Raw genomic sequence first — 24,678 nt, 5'->3', positions numbered from 1 at the left:
AGCAAGCATGGGAGCAAATGTAGGTAACTTAAAAAATCTGGATGCAAAAGAGAAAAAAAAAAAGAAATGAAAGGTACCTAGAAGGAGAATATAGGAGAAGCTTAAGTATGGCTATTTTAAGCTTTATGTAAGGGCCTAAGAGGGAAAGAAAAATGAAGACATATGTTTGGGAAGAATAAATAATGAAACCGGACCTTTGGAGGCAGGATGTTACGGTCACGAGGACAGGTAATTGTCTTAAACATTCTTTGAAATTAGGGAAAATGTAGGGAGGACAGCTGTGAGACACAAGGATATCCGGAAGATAGGTGAGGGTCTGAGATCATACCTGATGGCTTCATTCTTCTTGGGAAGGAAAGGAAGGCGAGTGAACTATGTTGCCACAGCCCAGTGAGAGATGGGGAGCTAGAACAGCCTGGAAAGGCCTTTCTTGCCCTCCCTCCAGCACGCTCAACTAGAAGTCAGAGGGCAAAGAAGTGCAGATAATCTAATCTGTAGAGATCAGATTTCTGGGACATAGGACATGAAAGGTGAAGAAAAGAAATAGCTAGTCCAGTGATAAGCTGATATAAAAGACTGTGCGAAGATGGCTACAGTAAACTCTTTCTATCTCTCTACACATGCTCCTTTGCAATGGGACTCTGCCATTCTTCCCAGAGGGTGGTGAAGTTTATTTCCCTACCCTTGAGTTGGGGCTGGGCTATGACTGCTCTGACTAATAAAATGTGGTGGAAGAGAGGTTTTGTAATAACTCAGCCCAGTTCTCAGGAGGCTCTGCAGCTTTTCCTCTCACCCACCTGAAACACTAGCTGCCATGTAAGGACAACTTCTGGAGAATGAAACATCGTGTGGACACAGAGGCCCAGTCAGGCACGTGATGAAGCCATCTTGGAACATCCAGTTCCCAGTTAAGCAGCCAGATGACTCAAGCCACAAAAGTGATTCAGGCAAGATTGGTTGCTTTAAGGCATTAAATTTGGGGGAGGTTTGTTACACAGCAGCTATTTAGCTATTTAGCTCATACAGCTGGACAACATGGGCCTTAAAGGAGGATGAGAGAAGAACATTCCAACTTTTCCTCTCAGCCCTATGATATTGGGATGTTTAGTAATCTTGCTGTAGTTTTCTTTTTTCTTTTGTAAGCATTTTATTCAAGTGAGAAGCATAACAAACACTTCAAAATTAAAAATACATTGTAAAGAGATACATTCTAGATCAGTGGTTGCTAGGGGATCAGGTCGGGAGGAAAGCAGAACGAGTATGTGGAACCCAGAGGATTTGGGGGGCAGTTACACTATCCTCTATGATAGTGAATAATATCCAGGGAATGGTGGATCCATGACATACGTTTGTCAAAACTCAAAGAACTGTACAACGCAAAGGGTGGACCCTAATGTAAACCACAGACCTTTAATAATGTATCAACATCAGCTCATCAGCTGTGACAAATTATGGGATATACTATAGTAAGAAATAATAAGGAAACTATGATCAAGGGAAACAGGATATATGGGTAATCTCTGATCAATTTTCTTTAAACCTAAAACTGCTGTATAAAATAAAGTCTGTTAATACATTCTAGCCTTTTTTCCCCTTGAACCATTCTTTTTATTCTTTAATTTTTTGTTTATTTATTTTTGACAGAGAGAGAGAGAGAGAGAGAGAGAGCATAAGTGGGGAGGGGCAGAGAGAGAGGGAGACTCAGAATTCGAAGCAGCCTCCAGGCTCTGAGCCGCCAGCACAGAGCCCGACGCGGGGCCTGAACCCATGGAGTGCTAGATCATGACCCGAGCCGAATTCAGATGCTGAACCGACTGAGCCACCCAGGTGCCCCGAACAATTCTTAAAACCAAGCCAAATGAAGCCAAAATGGCAGGTGATGGGAGGACAGCAGGGTTCCCTAGGTACCCTCAAGACTTTTACACTTGGTGTAAAAACTTTGTTTTTAATGTGAAAATTACTGTACTCAAAGAAATAGTTTCTTTTGTACTAGCCTACAAATGAAACAATAATATATAAACATTCCATATTTTGCCTAGAGAAAAATACAACTTAAGAACAACTCGAGAAAAAATCAACTGAGAATTATTATTTTTTTTAAGCATTTTCTTTTCTGTTTTTTGTTTCTTTTAAATTTTAAGTAGGCTCCACACTCAGTGTGGGGCTTGAACTCATGCCCCTGAGATCAAGAGTTGCACACCTACCAACTGAGCCAGCCAGACACCCCAAGAACTTAGGACTTAGGAAGGCACTTATAGAAGTGCTGCTTACCCCCAAGGAGAACAGTGAAAGTGTCACCATGTTGCTTTTGAAGTGTTTTTCATGAAACCTAAAGGATCTTTGGAAGTTCAGGGCCTCTCCAGGTAAGGAAGCCAGCCTTTTATCAATGGAGGCTCACCAGGTCTCCTATGAGGAAAAACAAACAAACAAACAAACACAAGAAAAATTAAGTCCCTATTTAATACATGTGAGTTATGAATCCACTCTAGAAGTGAATGGATGAATTGCACAGCTATTCCGTTCTTTTATTCAATGATTCTTATATAATCAAAGACATGGATTTATTGAGCCCCACCAGTATGTGTGGGTTTTGGGGTATACAGTTCAACTCATAGCTTTTGGTGAGCAACTTTTTGAAGAACTTTGTTATCTTGTAAGACTCAATGGCTGACTGAAATGACAGCTACACTTAGTAACCATTTATGTATAGCTCTGTCTGTACTGTTCTGAGTGTTAGATGTCAGGTAGTTCACTTGCCAAAGTAAAGTTCTTTTGTTATCAGATGTCACTTTAGGCTAGGCTTATATCATTAGAAGAGGGACAATTAATACCTCGAAAATCTTTTATGCTGTTGGGAACAGTAAAAACTTCAACATTGTTTCCATGAAGTATATCTTGTTATATCCTTTCATAAAGTTTTTATTCAACTCCAAAATGAATAGGAATATTTATTAAATTTTACAAGACAACATATGAAACACATTCAACGAAACATGGAAATATTGTGAATTAAAAAACAAGTTCCTTCTTTTTTGACCTATAATCCTAGCAAAACTAGACTTCAAAATTTCTTCTTCTTCATTTATTTGGTGAACTCAATCTGATTTAAAGTTAAAAAAAAAAATCCAAAGCCATTTTATCCTAGAAGGGATTAAAACAAATATTCAAGAGAACTCTGATAATTCTCTATCCCATCTGTGAAGATGACTTATACTACAGGCAGTACAACCCATTTTGATTAATCACAAGATATTACTAGCTCAGACCTAATCAAAGTTCAAGATTATGATCATATTCAACATGGACTTTTATGTAGCTAGAGTAACCCTATCAAAAGCTTTTATTTTCCCACATCCCAACATGGTAGAATTAAACTTAAAACATAAACATCAGATCTTTCAGGGAAAAAGGAAATAAACTAACACAAAATAAACCCAAAGTATGGTAGAAATAAAGGAAAAAGGTATCAAAACTCTTCTTTCTGTTTTAGAATAAAATGATTTTTATAATAATTTATAAAATGTATGCTGTTATTTAGATACATATACTTAGAAAGACAATAAACATTGCATAAAAGTGTATATCTTATGCTTCCTCCCTTTCTCTGTTACTTTCTTAAATGCTAACTTTCTCAATGGAGACTTGTTTTTTTGAGAAATTTAAAAGTGTACCAAAAAAGTATTTTAACAGTTAATTCTATATCCATAGATTAAACAAGAGGAGACAACATATATGATTGTAAGGTAGGATCTCCAAATTAGAAACTGCCATAGCATACCGGCTATAAATCAATGGCTTTCAAAATTCGTAAGTGATCTTAGTTCACAAGATTTCCCTTAAAAATATTAACTCTCTTCCTTGGTCTATTTTTACTCTGGTTTGTTTAATGTTGCTTGAATGTTGCATTGTGACAAAGATTTTGAAAGGCTTTTTGTCATATCGTAATTTAATGCAACTAATTTCATCCTCTATGCTCTGTCATTTGGTCCAAAGCTGTATTCTTCACGGGATTTCCGCGGGGGGAAAGGATTGAACTCAGAAATCCAGGGGAATATTAAGTTAATGTTCAGAGTTAGGGAAACACATTAGGAAGCCATTTTACTGTTACAAAGATGAGAGGATCATCATTTCTTACAACTATGTTCATTTTGGCAGCAATAGGCTCAAAAGTATGAAATACCATGTCACAACTACGCATATTTTCAGCAAAAAATATAGTGCTGGTTCATCTTATGACCCATCAAAGACAGACCACAAAAATCTGTCTTCATCAGTACATTTGTAAAAATTATTTAGAGAGGAAAGACAACACCATAATGATCCAGAAAGGCCTGCTGACATATGGCACAGTGTAAATACTGCTATTTGTCTCTCTCATGCTCTGTGACTTTGAAAATGAAATACCCACTGCCCACTGCTGAATGAGAGAATAGATGCCTAATGTTTCTTGGGAATGATCAGGTCCCAAAGCTTAAAAAGAACAGGTTCTGAAGCAACAGTGGGTAATTTAAAAAATAAAAAAAACAAAAAACAAAAAGAAAAACTGTGGTCCATACCCCCTCTTAATCCCGCTCTGATGGTATATACTTCCTCAAATATCCTCTTTACTATTTAAGACACTATAACTATAAGGACACATCTTGTAAATTTTACAAATTAGAGCTTATAAAAGGTTCTCAATGATTAAACCCAAGTTCTTGATTTTTTTTTAGAGAGTTCTTGTGCATGCATGTGCACAAGTGGGGGAGGCAGGGTGGGTGCAGAGGGAGAGGGAGGGAGAAAATTCCAAGCAGGCTCCATACTGTCAGTGCAGAGCCTGACATGGGGCTTGGTCTCACGAACCATGAGATCATGACCTGAACTGAACTCAAGAGTCAGTCACATTGAGGAGGGCCCTTGTTGGGATGAGCACTGGGTATTGTATGTAAGCAATAGAACACGGGAATCTACCCCCAAAACCAAGAGCATGCTGTACACACTGCATGTTAGCCAATTTGACAATAAATTATATTTAAAAAAAAACTTAGCAAAAAAAAAAGTCAGTCACTTAAGTGATGAGCCACCCAGGCACCCTTAATACTGGGATTTTAACTCTAATACACTAGCTATGTAGACACCCAGTTGTTTTTTAACTTAAGAATGATAGGGGCGCCTGGGTGGCTCAGTTGGTTGAGCGTCCGACTTCGGATCAGGTCATGATCTCGTGGCCTGTGAGTTCGAGTCCCGAGTCGGACTCTGCTGACAGCTCAGAGCCTGGAACCTATTTAGATTCTGTGTCTCCCTCTCTCTCTGCTGCTCCCCTGCTCATGCTCTGTCTCTCTCTCTGTCAAAAATTAATAAACATTAAAAGATAAAAAAAAGAAATTTTAACTTGAGAATGATAATATTAACCTTAAATGTTTACCATTCATATATGAAAGTAGTTGTGCTATACAGAACAGGATTAGTTTTCTGGGCTATTCACATACATTGTAACATACATGATTTTTCTCTTTTATTCTCTGTATGAACTGTTTTCTTCATCAACTCTCCTTGCTATCTATATAAGGAGCTTGGAAGGCATCACTCCCATCTTCACCACAAGAAAAAAGCTGAACAAACTGAATATCAATAACTCTTCTTAGATTCATTACAGAATTGATGCCACCGGGCAAACCACTGCCCTGAAAGGTATAGAGACAGGTGAATACAGAAAATCATAGCTTACTGGGAACAGAGGCTGCTGCTGGAGTCTTTAAGAGAGACACTGAAAAGGGTAATTGACCAATTGCTGGAGACTGAGCAAGGACTAACTTATGATATAAAATCTCCTAAGGGGCCAGACTTACGAGGGCTCCACAGGGCTCACACAAGGAGAAATAGGTAATCTGAATTAGTATGCATCTATCAAATAAATTGAATCAATATATATCTTTTGAAGTTTATTTATTTTGAGAGAGAGAGAGAAACAGCACAAGTAGGGTAGGGGCAGAGAGAGAGGGAGGGGGAAAGATCCCAAGCAGGCTCCACACTGCCAGCATGGAGCCCCATGTGGGGCTTGAACCCACAAAGCCATGAGATCATGACCTGAGCTGAAACCAAGAGTCAGGTGCTTAACCGATGAGCCACCTAGGTGCCCCTGAATCAATAATTTATAATCTTCCAAAGCAGAAGGCGCCAGGTCTAGAGCTCACTGGTGAATTTTATCAAACATTTGAGGAAATGTTACCAATTCTCTCTAATCTCTTCTAGAAAAGAGAAGCAGAGAAAACACTTCCTAACTCCATCCTATAAGGACAGCATTACTCTAATACAAAACCAGACAAAAACATGACAAAAAGGAAAATTATGGATCAACAAAAATAACATAGATTTAAAAATCCTCAACAAAATAATAGTAAATTGAACTCAACAGAGTATAGAAAGGATTATTATACATTAGGAGCAAGTGAAATATATTCTAGGTATTTAAGGCTGCTTCAATATTCAAAAATCAATTAAACGTAATTAATGTAATCCATTAATTCAAAGGGATAAAGAAAAGAAATCATCTGATCATATCAATAGATACAGAAATATCATTTTACAAAATGTAACACCTATTCATGAAAAAATTCTCAGAAAACCAGGATGAGAGGAAAATTCAACTTGATAAAGAACATCTACAAAAAACCTTACAACTAACATCATACTTAATGGTGAGAAACTAAATACTTCCCTGCTAAGATCTAAAACAAGGCAAAGATACCCCTTTCACAACTCCTGTTTGACATTATACTGAAATGCAATAACACAAGAACAGAAAATACAAGGTAGAAGAATTAAAACTGTTTTTATTGCAGATGACATGATTGTCTATACAGAAAATCTCCAAGAATCAACAAAAAAAACCCCTCCTGGAACTAATAAGCAATTATGGCCAGGTAGCAGAATACAACATTAATACACAAAAATAAATTGCTTTCCTATTTACCAGCAGTGAATAAGTGGACTTTGCAAGAAAAGACCATTTACATTGGTACCCATAAAAATGAAATACTTTGGTATAAATCTAAAAAAATATGTACAAAATCTACATAAGAAAAACTACAAAACTTGGAGGAAATAAATCAAATAAAAGTTAAATAAATGGAGAGATATCCCATGCACATCAATAGGGAGACTCAATACTCTCAAGATGTTCGTTCTTCTCAGCTTTATCTACAGATTCAATGCAATCCTGACCAGAACGCCAGAAAATTATTTTGTGGATATTGACAAAACAGATTCTAAAGCTTATATGGGAAGGGAAAAGACCCAGAAGAGCCAATATAATATTGAAGGACAAGAACAAAGTGGAAGGAGTGATACTACTCCACTTCAATACTTATTATAAAGCAATAGTAATCAAGACAGTGTGTTATTGGTAAACAAATAGACAAACAGGTCAGTGGAACAGAAGAGAAAGCCCAAAATTAGACCAACACAAATATAGTCAACCAATCTTTGACAAGGGAGCACAGTAATTCAATGGAGAATGGATAGCCTTTTCAACAAATGGGGGTAGAATAATGGCATCCTCTCACAAAACTAGAAATCTAGACACAATTCTTATACCTTTCACAAAAATTAACTCAAGATAGATCAGAGACCTAATTGTAAAATGCAAAACTACATAAGTCCTAGCAGATAACATAAGAAAAATCTAGATGACTTTGGGGCTGGCAATGACTTTTAGATACAACATCAAAAGTATGATCCATGAAAAAAAAACAAACAAACAGCTTCATTAGAATTAAAAAATTTTGCTCTGCAAAATACACTGTGAAGAGAATGAAAACCCATGTTTCAAACTGGAAGAGAAATTTTTGCAAAACACATACCTGACAAGGGGGTAACAACCAACATATACAAAGAACTCTTAAAACTCAACAATAAGAAAAAAAACAATTAAAAATGGGCAAAAGATATGAACAGACATCTTATTGAGGAAGACATACAGATGGCAAATAAACATAAAAAGATGCCCCACATCACATATTATCAGAGAATTTCAAATTACAACAGCAGTGAGCTACTAGTACGCACCTATTAGAAGGGCCAAACTCAAAACACTGACTGCCCCAAATGCTGACAAAAATGCGGAACAACAGAAACTCTCATTGTTGGTGGGAATACAAAATGGTACAGCTACTTTGGAAGCCAGTTTGGCGGTTTCTTATAAAACTAAACATACTCTAACCATATGACCCAGCAACTGTGATCCTTGGTATTTACCCAAATGAGTTGAAAACTTGTGTCCACACAAAAACCTGCACACAAGTGTTTATAGCAACTTTAGTCACAATTGCCAAAACCTGGGAACAATCAAGATATCCCTCAATTGGTGAACAGATAAACAAACTGTGGTAAATCTGGTTGGTCGAATATTATTCAGTGATAAAAAGCAATGAGCTATCATGCCACAAAAAGACATGGAAGAACCTTAATTACATATTGCCAAGTGAACTAAGCCAATCCAAAAAGGCTACATACTGTAAAATGACAAGTCTGTGACACTCTGGAAAAGACAAAACTATACCTATTAAAAGATCAGTAGTTGCCGAAGGTTTGGGGGAGAGAGGGATGAACAGGTGTAGCACATAGGATTTTTACTAGAGCGAAACTGTTCTGTGTGTTACTGTAACCATGCACATATGTCATTATACATTTGTCAAAACCCACATAATGTACAACACAAAAATGATCCCTGATGCAAACCAGCACTTTAGTTAATTCTAATGTATTAATATTGGGTCAATTGTAACAAATACACTATACTAATGCAAGATGTTAATATTTGCGGAAATTATGGGGATAGGAAGGTGGGGGGTTACATGGGAACTCTGCAGTTTCCTCTCAATTCTTCTGTAAACCTCAAATTGCCCTATAAAATAGAGCATATGTATCTCTATAGATATAGATATCTCTCTCTATATAATAAACTTTAAGCAAGAAATTGTTATGTAAGTTCACATTTTTTTAATTAATATTTTTTTAAAATATAGACAATTCTAAAGTGTTAGTATTGGGCAGTGTGTAAACTGATACAAAATGCAGTATTTTTTAAGAGTAAAGAGCTCTAAACTGATGGTTCCCAGAGGAAAGGGGGTGGGAGGATGGGTTAAATAGGTGATGGGAATTAAAGAGTGCACTTCTTGTGATGAGCATTGGGTGATGTGCAGAAGTGTTGAATCACTATATTTTACACCTGAAACTGTATGTTAACTAACTGGAATTGAAATAAAAACGTTAAAAAAGAGTAAAGCGTTCTAGAATCCAAAAAGTGAGACAATTGCTGTGCCTTATCCCTGGCCATGATAAGCCAGTTTCTTGCCATGTCCTCATAAGAGGCCATTGTTAGGGAATCCCAAGCACCTATTTAAGATGTTGGCTGGGCGGAGGATTTTGTACCTTCTAGCTCGGGAAGCTGGTTTTCAATGACCTGTGGGGACTTTGACTAAAGTTAGTTTCTTCCTTGGCATTGTAGGGTTTTTGTCTACTTTGTCTATTAATTATTTTCACTTTAAAGAAAAAGTGAAAAATTTAATCATAAAAGAAATTCTTTTTAAATCTTTTTCTTATTTTTTATTCTTGTTTTTTTGCATTTTTAAAATTTAGTTTGTTAATGTTTTTGTTTACCTTTATTTTTGTCTGGCACTATGTTGATTCCATCATAAAGATCAGTTTTTCAGGTATGCTTTGAAAGTGATTTTCTTTTGAAGTAATTTGGGTCAAGTTTCTCCCTAGCTTTTCCCGGTTTTAAGCTGACATTGGGACATGGTGCCTCCAAGTAAGTGTAACACACCGCCGGGTCTCTCAGTCATCTCTGCTGAGGGAAAGACCCAGGTTGGCAACTACCATGGGCAAGGATATCTTTGCCGAGGTGAAGTTAACCTGACACATCCTGATTGGAAAAGAGATGGTCATGAAGATCATTAACAGGAGTCAATCCTGTTAAGTATCCTATAAAGTCAAAATATTGAGGGCCTTGGATCACCCCAACATTATGAAATTATTTGAAATGATGGAGACAGGAACAGTCTACCTTGTCATGGAGACGCTAGTGAGGAAGGGCTGTTCAATTACCTAGTGGATCATGGCAGTATGAAAGAGAAAGGGCCCTAGGAAAATTCTGCCAGAGAGTGTCTGCTGTACAGTATTGCCTCCAAAAGGATACTGTCCATAGACCTAAAGGCAGAAAACCAACTATTGGAAACTGACATAAACATCAAGTTTGCAGACTTTTGCTTCAGCAATGAGTTCCCCTTTGGCAATAAGTTGGATGCCTTGTGTGGCAGCTTCCTTATAATGCCTTGAAACTCTTTCCAGGGCCAAAAGTGAGATGGCTCCATGGTGGATGTGTGGAGCCTAAGAGTCATCGTATGTATTCTGGTCATCATATGCCTGCATTTTGATGGACAGCTTTTTAAGGATCAGAGAAAGCAGTAGTGAATTCACCATATACATATATATATATGTATATATATGTATATATATGTATATATATGTATATATATGTATATATACACAATATACACCAAATACATATACATATATATGTGTATATATATATACAATATATACTATATATATATGTACACACACGTATATGTATATATCTGTAAGTTAATAAAGCAGTTAAGTAACCATAGGCACAACAGTATTTTCCTCAAAAAAATGTGGTAAGGGATATAATACAAAGAGAAAGCACGGGGATACTTTAAGATGTTAATGGTCATTATGCTTGGTGGTGAGATTATGGGAGTTTGGAAGCTGGTGTCTTCTAATTTGCATGATACAAACATACTTCTTTGAAGAGTATTTGGCATTTACTTGTAAAATGTCCCTCAATTTGGGGTGTCTGATGTTTTCTCATGATCAGATCGAGGTTGTAACATTTTGGGAAAGAATCTCACAGAAGCGATGTGCCTTTCTCAGTGTATTGTTTTTGAAGTTTAAAAACAAATGCTATTTTACTGTTAAAATTAAAGCCATGTATAGAAGGCAATGTCTTGTAACATGTAGGTGATGGCAAAAAAGTACACTCTACAAATGAATCAAGGATTGATTCTAAAAATGAGCTCCACATTCCTAATTGGGTGAGCAGAGAAAAAGGCTGGGATTCCCCACAAGGACAAGGAGCACCCTTCCCACTCACACTCCAAAAGAGAAGAGCAGACACCAGGGTCGGACTCTGTTAACTGTACAAAATACGGACACACAGTGCCACCTGAGATACCTCATCACTTCCAGGTGATGTACTAATGAGGCGGGCAGAGTTGGTTTCTGTGATACCCATGAGAGGGCAGGGTGTTCTTTATAAATGGAGTTGCAGCTAGTGGACTATGACAACTGGGGCCCCTGCGCGTCTTTTCAAGGCTGCACTCGGACAAAGAAACTGTGGCGCAGAGCTCACTGCCTCTGTTCCCTCACAAAACCCCAGCGCATCTCACGCTTACAGTTAGGGAGTCGGTTAATTTTTTCCTCCTTGTGTATGATGATTCATAGATTCTTTAGGACTCTTAATTCACATGTTGAACAAAAATGATCTGCTTAGTATTTGTTTACTGCAAGAATCGCAACTATCGTAATCTCTTTTCAGGATGAACATTAATCCAACTCTGTCTAGAAAAATTATGCAATTCATTACCATAAGTAATCTCTATTGTACCCTGTGATTAACCTTCACTTTCTCCCCGGTTTTATAATCTTGCAAATCCACTGGTGCTGTGTGATTGGCATCTGGTGTTCATAAACCTGCCTCACAAAGAATCAATGAAAAATCTCTACATAAAAATGTCATTTTTCAGTCTATCAATGATTCAACCCTCTGTTCCTTGGTGACTTTTGTACCACTCTAGAAAGCTCTGTTAACTTTGCAGCTCACAAACAAAGCCTTTACTCTTGAAAATGTTTTGTCTCTATCAGGATGGCAATTGGCAGTAGCAAAGGTATCACTGTTCAAGCACTTTTGATCAAAGTATTAAAAGTAACACAATGTAAAAGCCAGCAATGCTGAATGGTCACAAATTTCCCCATTATTGGCATGGAATCATAGCAAAACCAAAATGAACATGACTATATCTTCACACCCATAGAGAGTAACTTTTGAAGCCATATTCCAGTTGAACCTTTAGCTGTCAGTTCATCTCTGTGATTGTGTCATCCGAATAAAGCTTTTGTCTGTGGAATGTGCCTTGTAAACTCAATTCCATTAGCAGATTTATACTAATGCCTTGATCAAGTGAGTGATTTGTAAGTGCTTCTTTGGATAAGAAGCCAAACCACATCCATGTAGGATTTTACTCAGAGAAGTCTATGATTGAGCTTTTTTTTTTTTTTTAAACTGGGACAGATGCCCAGTTTGGCACCAGTAAAATAATGTCAAGGCATATTAAAAAAAAAAAAAAAAAAACCCAAAGCAAAAAACAACAAAACAAAAGCCAAAAACCAAAACCAAACCAAAACAAAAAAACAAGTCTCAAGCATGCCCCACAATAACTACAACACTGGAAGACGTTTATGAACTTGACCCTAGTTCAAGCCCTCATCCATTCTCATGTACACTGTTGCAATAGCCTCCTGATGGCTATTGATAGCTCAGGTTCCAGGCTCTACCAACTATCATCAGTTTGCTGACTTTGGCCAATTTATTTAACCTATCTGTGCCTTGGATTTCTCACCTGTAAAACGGATATACTGTTGAAATTTCTTCACGTGACAAATAAGAACTGAAGGCAATGACTGGCATATAGCAAGCCCTCAGAATGTTAGCTGCTGTTATTACTGTATTATTGTTATTGATCTCCAGATCACTAGCAGGGATCATCTAAAATACAAATCTAATTGTGGCTCTTTCCCGATTTCTCTTTCCAAAAAGTTTTCAAGAATACTAACTTTTAAGATATTTTTTTTTTCATTTGCTTTCATACTTTCTTTTCTTGCCTAATTTAGGTATTAGTTTAGGGTTACCATATTTGGTTTGCTGGTCAGAGGATGGGGCACCAGAATCATCTACCCACTTGGGGAGAAATGACAACTTTTCAGGCTTTTCATTCTCTGAGCAAATCCACTTACAGGGACAAAAGAGGCAAAGAAGAGCACTGTATGTTAGGAGAAAGCCAGTCAAGAATGTTTAAACAGCTTAAACAATTCTGAAAGAGGGAAATCGATTCATAATTGAAAGTTATTTCAATTCCTTAATTAAAATAGAAAACCATGCAACTGATTTTGTAATTTCTGAGATGATCAGTTGCTAATTTATTTTACAGATAGGATTTGATTGGACTTCATGGAAGAGATATCAATTCCATTAACTCATCATTTCTTACATTTGATTAAATTGTTTGATTTTGAAATGTTTAATAAAAAATCAGAACCCACAGTTTTGTGAAACTGAATTATACTAGAGGGCTAACTCAGAAAGCCTTGGTAATAACAATATAAAGATCAATGCCCACAATATATGAATGCATAGTCAAGGGTGCCTGAGTGGCTCAGTAGGTTAAGCATCTGACTTTAGCTCAGGTCACAATCTCACAGTTCATGAGTTTGAGCCCCGCACTGGGCTTTCTGTTGTCAGCACACAGTCCTCTTCAGATCCTGTCTCCTCTCTCTGCCCCTCCCTGACTCGTGCATGCTCTCTCTCTCTCAAAAATACATAAACATTAAAAAAATAAAAATAAATGCACAGTCAAGTTATCAGGTGACATTTCAACAACCAAAACCAATGAAGAAATAGTTTCAAATGTTGAAGGTCAACACTAAAATAATGAGGCACAGCTTATCAGAACCATAGGAAAAGCAATACAAGGGTACTTGTTTGCTTAGGTGGAGGCTCATAAAAAAGCCTAAGGACCATATGCCACATCTGCTTCATAATGCAAGAAGTCATAGCCATACTTTATATTGAGTAAACTATTAGCATAGCAAACGCTAATACTATCTCTATATTTGTAACACAGTGCGTGGCACCTAGAAAGGCAATGTTTTGACTTTGTCGTGAATTAAAGGACTTTTCAACAGGAAAAAAATACTCTTCAAAGACTGGTTCCTAACTTTGGCTTATGATTTATTTTAGGTCACTGTATAAAAAGAATGTGTGACTACCTCAAGAAATCCATCATCACTAATATTACAACATGGAACGTGGAAGACCCGGCATCATATTTGTATACAGAAATCATAAGGTTTGCAAATTCTAAAATTAAAGATAGCCTCTTCTTTATTTTAAACATAATGCTTGCAGCATCCTTTGCTCATGCTATCCTTTCTTATGTGCACCCTTTCACTGTTTTGTGAAATAAATTTTCAGTATTTATAGCAGAATCATTATTGAGGTAATGCTTAATTGCTTTGTTTTTGTGTTTGCCTTGTTTTCTGTGTATCCATCACTAATTTTTATCAATCTCTTTCAGTACTCTCTAAAATCTTTCTCAATATGGTCAGACATATGGTCCTGTAATTTTCATATAGTGCCTCTCCTATTTTCCATCAATTTTTCTTTTGCTCCATTTAATGACTTTCTGGACTTAATCCCTTTCACAGATTATTTTATTTCTAATTTTAGATTTCTAATTTCACAGACTTCTTTTGTGCTGATTACACATTATACAAATTAAATTCTGTTCTTGTTTTATGAATGCAATTTCTTCTCTTATCTCTCTAAGACTGATAAATATAATTGGGGGGGGGGGCGGGAATTTTCTTCTGTCCCTGAATTATCTATTTCCTTGAAGTCCCTCTTTTTATTTATTTATTTATTTATTTATTTATTTATTTATTTAATGCTTTCTCTCTTTCATGATGGAAGCTTTCTTCAGTATCTCATGATCCTTAGCTTTTTTTAAGATTTAAAAACAAGGCTGTGTGTGTGTTGGTAGGGCTGATGGACTTCACCATATTGTGATTAGAAGGGGACCTAGTCATTTTAATGAACTACCTATCTTTGCTAGTTAAATGGATGAAGCCATCACCTATCATGAATTTTAATTTTGCTTTCAGGGACTCTGGGAATAAAATATAATATACAAATATAAGTAAATACACTTCATATAAAGAGTTAACATTAATTAATTTTGAATTTGTCTTAACTATAGTTTTTTGGAGATTACTGCTAAAGTCATTTGTAGTCATGTTTGTAGATAAAAAATTTAGAGTCCATTTCTATTTACAGTGGTGAGAATAGATAGTATATTTCACAATATGAAAGGCTGGCATTATAAGTCAGAAAAGAGGGGCAAATGATGGGTTCTACAGTTATGCAAGTTTGTCAGTTAAAACTACAGGTTAGAGTAAGGGATTTTATTATTTCACCGTTCCCAAAATTAGTCCAACACTCCTGTAAGTGATATTATCTTGTTTTAGGGCTGGAGGGATTAGGGAAGACTGGCAGAAAAAATTGAAGTGCAGATATATTCTTTTTTCTCATTGGGGAAGGGTGTGTGTGTGTGTGTGTGTGTGTGTGCACGTGCATGCTCATGCATGTACATGTAACTATGTTTTGAATTGTGACTTAAACAAAGTGATGCCAAAGTCAGTAAAACATGAATTCTTTCCACAGACCACCCTCCAAATGGCAAATTTTTTAATTCCCAATAGAGTAAAAAAGCAAAGATTCATATCTTTCTCCTAGTTCCTCAGATACTTCTTCATCCCTTCTCAGAAATACGTGAGTTTTGACAAGACTCATGCACCTATAGAAGGTGTTTTTTCTCTCCTCTATAAATAGGGTATGACCTATAAAAACAGAAGCCACTATATGATCTGTAAATGACCATTCTACCATCTTGAGAGCTTAAAGATAATTCCTCATAAGTGTTTAATGACTGTTAATGAGCATTTAAAATTCATTCTGCTCCTTTCCTAGAATTAAAAATTCTATCCTCGCAATCCCTATCAAAATAACACCAGAATTCTTCACAGAGCTAGAACAAACAACCCTAAAATTTGTGTGGAACCAGAAAAGACCCTGAAGAGCCAAAGCACTCTTGAAAAAGGACATCAAAGCTGGACGCATCACAATCCCGGACTTCAAAATAAATTACAAAGCTGTAATCACCAAGACAGTATGGTACTGGCACAAAAACAGGCACTCAGATCAATGGAACAGAATAGAGAATCCAGAAATGGACGTACAAACATATGGCCAACTAATCTTTGACAAAGCAGGAAAGAATATCCAATGGAATAAAGACAGTCTCTTCAGCAAGTGGTGCTGGGAAAACTGGACAGCGACATGCAGAAGAATCAACCTGGACCACTTACACCATACACAAAAATAAACTCTAAATGGATAAAAGACCTAAATGTAAGACAGGAAGCCATCAAAATCCCAGACGAGAAAGCAGGCAAAAACCTCTTTGACCTCAGCTGCAGCAACTTCTTACTCAACACGTCTCCAGAGGCAAGGGAAATAAGAGCAAAAATGAACTACTGGGACCTCATAAAAAAAAAAAAAATAGCTTCTGAACAGCGAAGGAAACAATCAGCAAAACTAAAAGGCAATTGACAGAATGGGAGAAGATATTTGCAAATGACATATCAGATAAAGGGTTAGTATCCAAAATTTATAAACAACTTATCATACTCAACACCTGAAAAGCAAATAATCCAGTGTAGAAATGGGCAAAAGACATGAATAGACACTTCTCCAAAGACATCCAGATGGCCAACTGACACATGAAAAAATGCTCAACATCACTCATCATCAGGGAAATACAAATCAAAACCAAAATGAGATACCACCTCAAACCTGTCAGAATGGCTCACATTAACAACTCAGGTAACAACAGATGTTGGCGAGGATGTGGAGAAAGAGGATCTCTTTTGCACTGCTGGTGGGAATGCAAACTGGTGCAGCACTCTGGAAAACAATATGGAGATTTCTCAAAAAATTAAAAATAGAACTACCCTACAACCCAGCAACTGCACTACTAGGTATTTATCCAAGGGATACAGGTGTGCTGTTTTGAAGGGACACATGAACCCCAATGTTTATTGCAGTGCTATCAACAATAGCCAAAGTATGGAAAGAGCGCAAATGTCCACTGATGGATGAATGGATAAAGAAGATGTGGTATATATTATATTACTCGGTAATCAAATCTTGCCAAATCAATCAAATCTTGCCATTTGCAACTATGTGGATGGAACTAGAAGGTATTGTGCTAAGTGAACTTATTCAGAGAAAGGCAAATATCATATGACTTCACTCATGTAAGGAATTTAAGGTACAAAACATATGAACATAAGGGAAGGGAAGCAAAAATAATATAAAAACAGGGAAGGGGACAAAATATAAAAGACCCTTAAATATAGAGAACAACAGAGGGGAGGGGTTGTGGAAGGGGGTTGTGGAAGGGGGGGATGGGCTAGATGGGTAAGGGGCATTAAGGAATCTACTCCTGAAGTCATTGTTGCACTATATGCTAACTTGGATGTAAATTTAAAAATAAATGAATTAACTAAAAAATAAGTAATACCAAAATGGTAATCAACAACAACAAAATTCTATCTTCTTATTTCCAATGAATTTTATGTAAAGTGTGTGTGTTATCTATCTCTCTGTATCTAACATCTATCTATCTATCTATCTATCTATCTACTATCTCTATGTGTGTGTATCTATCAATATATAAAAATTATGGTATTTTATATAAGCATATTATATATATATTATGTATATATTATATATGTATGATGTATAATTATATTAATATTATATATAATATATATTATATATTATAATATATAATGTATATAATATGCTTACGGCAGGGCAAGACCATTAAAAACTAGGGACAAATATATTAAGAAGTCTTATAATTCTACAATAAGGAGACAATCCAATAAAAAAACAGGCAAAATATATGAATAAATACTTCAACAAAGAAGATACACAAATGGCCAATAAGCACATGAAAGATGCTCAACATTAATCTTTAGGGAAATGCAAATTACAAACTAAAATGAGATACTACTATTCAGTTGCTAAAATGGCAAAAATCAAAAAGAATGACTGTGCCAGTGTTGGCAAAGATGAGAAGAAATTGGAACTGTCATATACTGCTGGTAAGAATATGAAACAATACATTCACTTTGGAAAAAAGGCAAGAAATTTCTTATAATGTAAAACATACACTAATAGTACAACCCAGCAATTCCAATCCTAGGTGTCTCTTTACCCAAGAGAAATAAAAACATACGGCCACACAAAGACTTGTATGTGAATGTTCATAGGTGCATTAATCATAGCCAAAAATTAGAAACAATTCAAAAGTCCATCAACTACTAAGTAGATAAAAAGTGGTATATCAGCAATAAGAAAGGAACAAACCACTGATGTATGCAACAACACTGATAAACCTTAAGAGCATTATGCTAAGACAAAGAAGCCAGGCACATAACTTTAATTATATGAAGTTTCTAGAAAAGATAAAAAAAATAGTGGTGGAAGGTAGATCAGTTCTTCCTTGGGATTGAGGGTATGAGCAGCAATTAAATGCAAACAGTCATAAGGAAACTTTTTGGATGTCGGAAGTATTCTAAACTGGATTGGGATAATGGTCGCACAACTGTATCAATTTCTGAAAACTCATCAAGCTGTACACTTAAAGTGAATGAATTTCATGGTATATAAAGAATATCGCAATGAGCCAGCTGTAAAAAAAATGTGGTTCATTGTATGATTGTTTTTGTACTTCAGTTATCAGGCAAGTCTTTAAATAAAATGTATCATGCCAAAAATTATGTTTAAATTTCTGTTATTAATCAAAGAAAAAGCAAGGAACACTTAACAGAACTTACATAGTAGGTTTCAAGTTAGATCTCAGCAATTTTTGTACCATTTCTAAATATGAAGACATACATTTTTATTTTTATATTTTCTAAACAAACGTCACTAAAATTTTTTTTTATGTTTATTTATTGAGAGCGGAGAGAGACAGAGCACAAGTGGGGGAGGGGTAGAGAGCGAATGAGACACAGAATCCAAAGCAGGCTCCAGGCTCTGAGCTGTGCACAGAGCCCAGCGCGGGGCTCCAACTCACAAACCGTGAGATCATGACCTGAGCCGAAGTCAGACACTTAACTGACTGAGCCACCCAGGCACCCTGAAAAATCTCTTCTTTAATGATTTTGCTGAGCCATCTATATGGCTTCTGCAGAATTCCATAAGTAGAACAGGGTACTGAAATTGCAAGAGTTTTGGGAGACTCATCATGTGTCTTACAAATAAGAAAACAGAATCAGAGAAGTAAATTAATTTGTCCAGTCACGCAGCAACAAACCAGCCAAAAAGATCAAAGTCCAGGTCTCCTGACTCCCAGTCCAATGATTTGTTCTCTGTACCACATTATCCAAAGAAAGATAGGCACATAGTCAGGGTTAAGGGGGTCCTGACTTTCTGAAATCAGATTTTTCTCTTTTCCGATATGTTCTGCACTTGCAATGAGCCCAGAGGTGATAATCCTATAAAGTAAATAAACATAAGATGTTATCTCCCATAGGGCAACTTCTGTTTGTGGCTAAATGAGCCCAGATGAAGAAACACTTCAAATAAAAGACTCAGCTGGAATAACCTAGAGAAGAGGTTGAATCAACTTAGCTTGAAAGGGAGTCTGGCACGTAGCCACTATGATTCATAAACTATAATGTAATAAACTTGTATGAACAAAAATCTAATTTCCATATTCAACACTGGTTACCTGAATGAGCCATATAAGAGCAAATTTTTGGAAACAGCATTAATTCTCTGGAAACAAAATGAGCCACTTGATACAAGCCAGAGTTTGGTAGCTCATGGTTTCAGATTCTACAACCTATACATTCCTATTCTGCATCTCCAGATTCTGAGAGGTATCTCTAGAAACTTCTTAAACTAAATCTTAGTCTAGTTTAATGTCTGTGTTTTAAAACACCTCCAACTGATTAAAGTATAATACAAGGTCAAAAATTAGGCATCTGAAACAAAAGAAAAGATGAGGACATCTGAGTCTCAGAAAGTTTTCATCTTTCAATACCATTAACTCAGAGAGCTGCATTGTTTGTAGCAAAATGACAGAGACTGAAGAATTTGTGGCACCAAAGTTCTCAGGGACTAGAACCAGCAGTATTTATCCCAAAGGATTCAGGCAAACTAATTCTTTTATTTTTTTAATGTTTATTTATTTTTGAGAGAGAGGGGGACAGAGCATGAGCAGGGGAGGTCACAAAATCCAAGAGAGGGAGACACAAAATCTGAAGTAGGCTCCAGGCTCTGGGCTGTCCACACAGAGCCTGACATGGGGCTTGAACTCACAAACCATGAGATCATGACCTGAGCCAAAGTTGGATGCTTAACTGACTGAGCCACCCAGGTGCTGCCCCTGTTTTTAAAAAAAATTTTTCAGGCAAACTAATTCTTAACCAAAATCTCAGTTAACCCCTGCAAAAAATGAATATGAGAACTCGATATCTCTTAAACATACATTTTTAAGGAACTTGCTTAAGGGCTGTGGTAAATTGCAGTAGTGTTTAAAATACCCAGTTCCTTCCTGTAGAAGCACTATTCACTGATGTCTTATTGATGCCAGACTTAACCATGTGACTTCCTTGGCCAGTGAACTGTGAACAGTGATACATGCTGCTTCCCAGCAGACGCTTTATGAGCCATCACATGGTTCCACTATGTTCTCTTCCTATTGACACAAGTTTAAAAATATCCCACGTGAAGATTCTCCTTAAATTTGGAACCTGGGATGGAGACTATGACTCACGGTGAACATAAAGATTGAACAAGAAATAAATCTTTCAGTTGTAAGCCACTCAGCTATTTGTCACTGTACTATAACCTAGCCAAATGTGACTGAAACAACAGTTAAACAAAAAAGAATGTTCTGATTAATGGACTACATGGTACTTTGCAAAATGAAAATGTTGATATATACTCCCATTTCCTAGACCGATGTTCTCCAAAACTTTTGATCCAACGTGTACCTTATGATATACAAATACATGTATATGTACATGGCTATGTAGATATACCTAAAAGTCAGAAAACAAAACTTCCTCTCATTATTTAAAAAAAAATTTTTAATGTTTATTTATTTTTGAGAGAGAGAGAGAGAGATACAGAGTATGAGTAGGGGAGGGGCAGAGAGAGAGGGAAACACAGAATTTGAAACAGGCTTCAGGCTCTGAGTTGTGAGCACAGAGCCCGACGCGGGGCTTGAACTCACAACCTGTGAGATCATGACCTGAGCTGAAGTCGGATGCTTAACCAACTGAGCCACCCAGATGCCCAAAACGTTCGCTTATTATGTGTGATGTACTCCGATATTTTCTCTTCTATTTTACATTTTTTAATGTTTGCTGGAACTCACTAAATCCATTTCAAGTCCCACTATTGGGTCACAAACCATTACCCTACTTTCTACCCATTGTCTCTCTTGTTGAATGATCCTTCAATGTGTCTTCCTATTATTTTTCCTCCCAAATTTTAATCCAATAGTACTTGACCCTGAATTTACCATAGAACCACCAGGAAGATTTTTTAAATATACTGCTCCCCAACAAGAGATGGTGATTTTTTGGTATGGTCTAGAAACCATTATTTTTAACATTTGAGAATTCCTCAATTCTTTTCTCAGAGGAAGGTAAGAGAAAGAGCCACCATCACAGTATGGCTAAGGCCTGGCGATGATGCATGTCAAATGACTTGTACCTGGGATAATCAGCAAAATTTTAACCTTTTTGCTTTGTATCCAAATTATACCTAGCTGCAGAACGTTTTAAAATGAATTGCTGTAACATATCTTCAGTTATCAGTTTTCACATAAATCATTTGGCCATATATTTGTTTTATACTAATATGCATGCTTCTGTTCCTGAAAATCTGCCACCTTAATTTGGCCTCCCAGTCACAGAAGGTCCTGAAATTGTCTCTTATCTGATCATATGGCTCCTCTTAGATGCCAATGATTTCAAATAAATTTTGGCTACTCATAGCAATCTCAATTAGTTGGGTCATCCATAATCAATGGATCGATCAATTCATCAATTCAAACAATTATTCTGCACTCAATCTGTGTCAGACTCTACTCTATATGACAAGGGCACCAGGAAGGATAAGAGACACAGGATCTTCCCTGTGAGAGCTCAGTGTTGATGGAGGTAGGTTTTAACTACGTACACAAAGATACCGAAGTACCCTGTAGTGACTGTGATGACAGGGGTTATTTTGGATTACATACTCTACTTGTCGCTCACTTCTTATTTCGATTTCAGATTGTCAGAAGCTTCGGTAACTCATTGTTCCTTATCGTTAGTCTGTATTGAATTTAGCACCCTGGTTCACACATCTGTTTCTCTTTGCTGTGTATCTGGTGTCCATATATCCTCCCCAAGGAATACTGTTGCTCAACAGAAATACAGTGATGATTGAACCTGTCCTGGCCACGTAAAATCACGCTCAAATACCCAAATAAACATGCAACTCCCAGAATTACTTATTCACAGTCCTGCAGGACGTACTTGCATCTTTTCTCAACACATGTCATTAACACATTATTTAACTTCTGTGCTTGTTAAGTGGTGTTTCTATGGCCCCTTTCTCATTGTTATCTCTGTACCTGTGAAGTGGGAACTTCGAATATTTCATTCATTCTATTTTGTTCCAGCCTTTGCAAGGCAATGGCAACTCTGTAATAATTATTTTTTGTAATGTGATAATAACCATATCATAAGAAGGTAATGTTGAAAGTAGTTTAGTGAAAGGTGTTGGAATACTTTACCTATGTTTGAACTAGAAGACACTGTATCCCTTTTCTCAAAATTTAAATTTCTAAAACGCATACTGCAATTTCTGCTGAACGAGATTTGGGAGAGTCAAGTGATTGGTAGATTCCATGCTCTGAAGCAATCAACTGTCAGCCTTCCAGAGTAATCTGAGATTTAAAAATATGATATGAATGATACCTTGATGTCAATAAGCATTAGCATCAGCCTTCCATGCCCACATGCTCTAGAATCTGTGCATATGTTTCAAATAAAATTACTCCTCAGTGTATTTAATTTCAAAATAAACAAGGACATAAGTCAACAGAAGCTTCTCTCTAATACTACCACTCCCAGAAGAAAGATATATGTTGGATGCTAAATATGGGTCAAGTTTATTCAAACTGTATACCAGCCCCTAATAATAAAATAAAGCAAATAGGTATAACTAGATGTGTTACTATAAACTGCCTTACTGTTCTAAAAATAATTAGAAACAAAGTCACAGATCACTCATATACAGAAATCCTTAATTCTTTATGCCACAGGTAAAATCATTTTCTAACATAGCCTGGCAAAGATTTTTTAAACTTTAAATTGTAACAGCTTTGACATTTATTTTTTAATTTGAATCTTCTGAGAAATTTGCAATTCAAAATGTAAACTAACAGCAACAGAAAATTTTGTTTGGCCTTCACAGGGCCTTTCATCCAAGTTAAAATAGAGAGTGCTTGGGAATTTCCTCTATAGCACACTGTGGGGCTGGGCCTGGAGGAAGTCAATGACCTGAGGAATCTTTACAGTTTGCACTAGGGGCATAAAAGGTAATTACAAATACTGATTTCTTAGATTATAAAATATATAAAGGTGGATTTGAGGTGAGGGCAGAAGAGCAGCTGAGACCATCCGTGATGTACACTGATCATCTGAGCTTTGAGGAAATGACACTTGGAGAGTGTCTGTGGTGATTCTTCCGAGATGGTTTCTCTTCCCCTTGATGGCACTAGGAAGATACGGCTCATTCTTCCATTTTGCAGCCACAGACTGAGACCTTTGCCTCCCAGCCTTGCCTGCTGCACTCTTCACCCACAAGGCTCTGATTGGTGAAGCTGTTTCCATAATAGGCTGAAGCTATTTCCATAAAATAAAACACTGTGGTTGGAAGATGATCTGGGGAAAGTGGATGAACATATTGAGACTCTGGAATTCAAAACAAATATTGCAATGCTTCCAAGGTTGGTAATCTTGGTGGCTAAGAGCACAAGATTTGGAGCCTGTCTGGATTTGACTCCTGATTTCCACCCACTCAATGGATACTCTTGAGGCAAACTCTCTCTGTAACTTGGCTCCATTTTCTGCAAGGTTGGGCTAATGATACCTCCTCCCTTACTGGGTGGTTGTGAAGATTCAACGGAATATATAAAATATTTAAGAACACTCAAGCTCAAAAGAAAGGTTCTATCAATGACAGCTATTACTGTGAATCACATATAACCTATCCTGAAAATTGATTGATGAGATTATGGAGATGTAGACAGGCTATGACTTGCAAACATCCTAAAATAAAAAGACTCAAAATATAAATCGTGGCCTCTTGACTCCTAGCCTACATTTTTTTCCAAATTACTAATATCCCCAAACTTTAGTTCTTCAAAAACCATTGTCAAAAATTTTAGCCACATCCACGAAACAGCTGCTCATACTATTTTCTTAGTATCCTTTTTTAAATGGGCTCACTTCTTTTGGGTAAATAAATCAACACCATACAGAAAAATAAAACATTGCAATTAAATTCTAGCTAGCTATTCTAGTCTGCTCAAAGCTCCAAGCCCAGAACCTGTTCTTGGTCTACAAGGAAGATTAGCAAGTGTTATGAGCAGAGAATACTTGGTTATTTGGTCTTTGACTTCATAAGGTTTAAAG

At 36.6% G+C, this 24,678-nt stretch overlaps 1 protein-coding gene across 1 annotated transcript in view; it reads right to left on the bottom strand.

Annotated features, from left to right (window-relative positions):
• The window catches only part of LOC115506300 (cytochrome P450 7B1), a 170,602-nt gene that overhangs the window by 27,935 nt on the left and 117,989 nt on the right, over positions 1-24,678 (bottom strand). The window contains exon 2 of the mRNA XM_032591918.1: positions 2,272-2,406. The gene's annotated coding sequence lies outside the window, so the exon portion shown is untranslated. The remainder of the gene's footprint in view (positions 1-2,271; positions 2,407-24,678) is intronic.

The sequence above is a fragment of the Lynx canadensis genome, chromosome F2 (assembly GCF_007474595.2).
Source record: "Lynx canadensis isolate LIC74 chromosome F2, mLynCan4.pri.v2, whole genome shotgun sequence".
Taxonomy (NCBI): Eukaryota; Metazoa; Chordata; class Mammalia; order Carnivora; family Felidae; genus Lynx; species Lynx canadensis.
The sequence above is the reverse complement of the archived record's forward strand: the minus strand, read 5'-3'. Positions and strand labels throughout refer to the sequence as shown.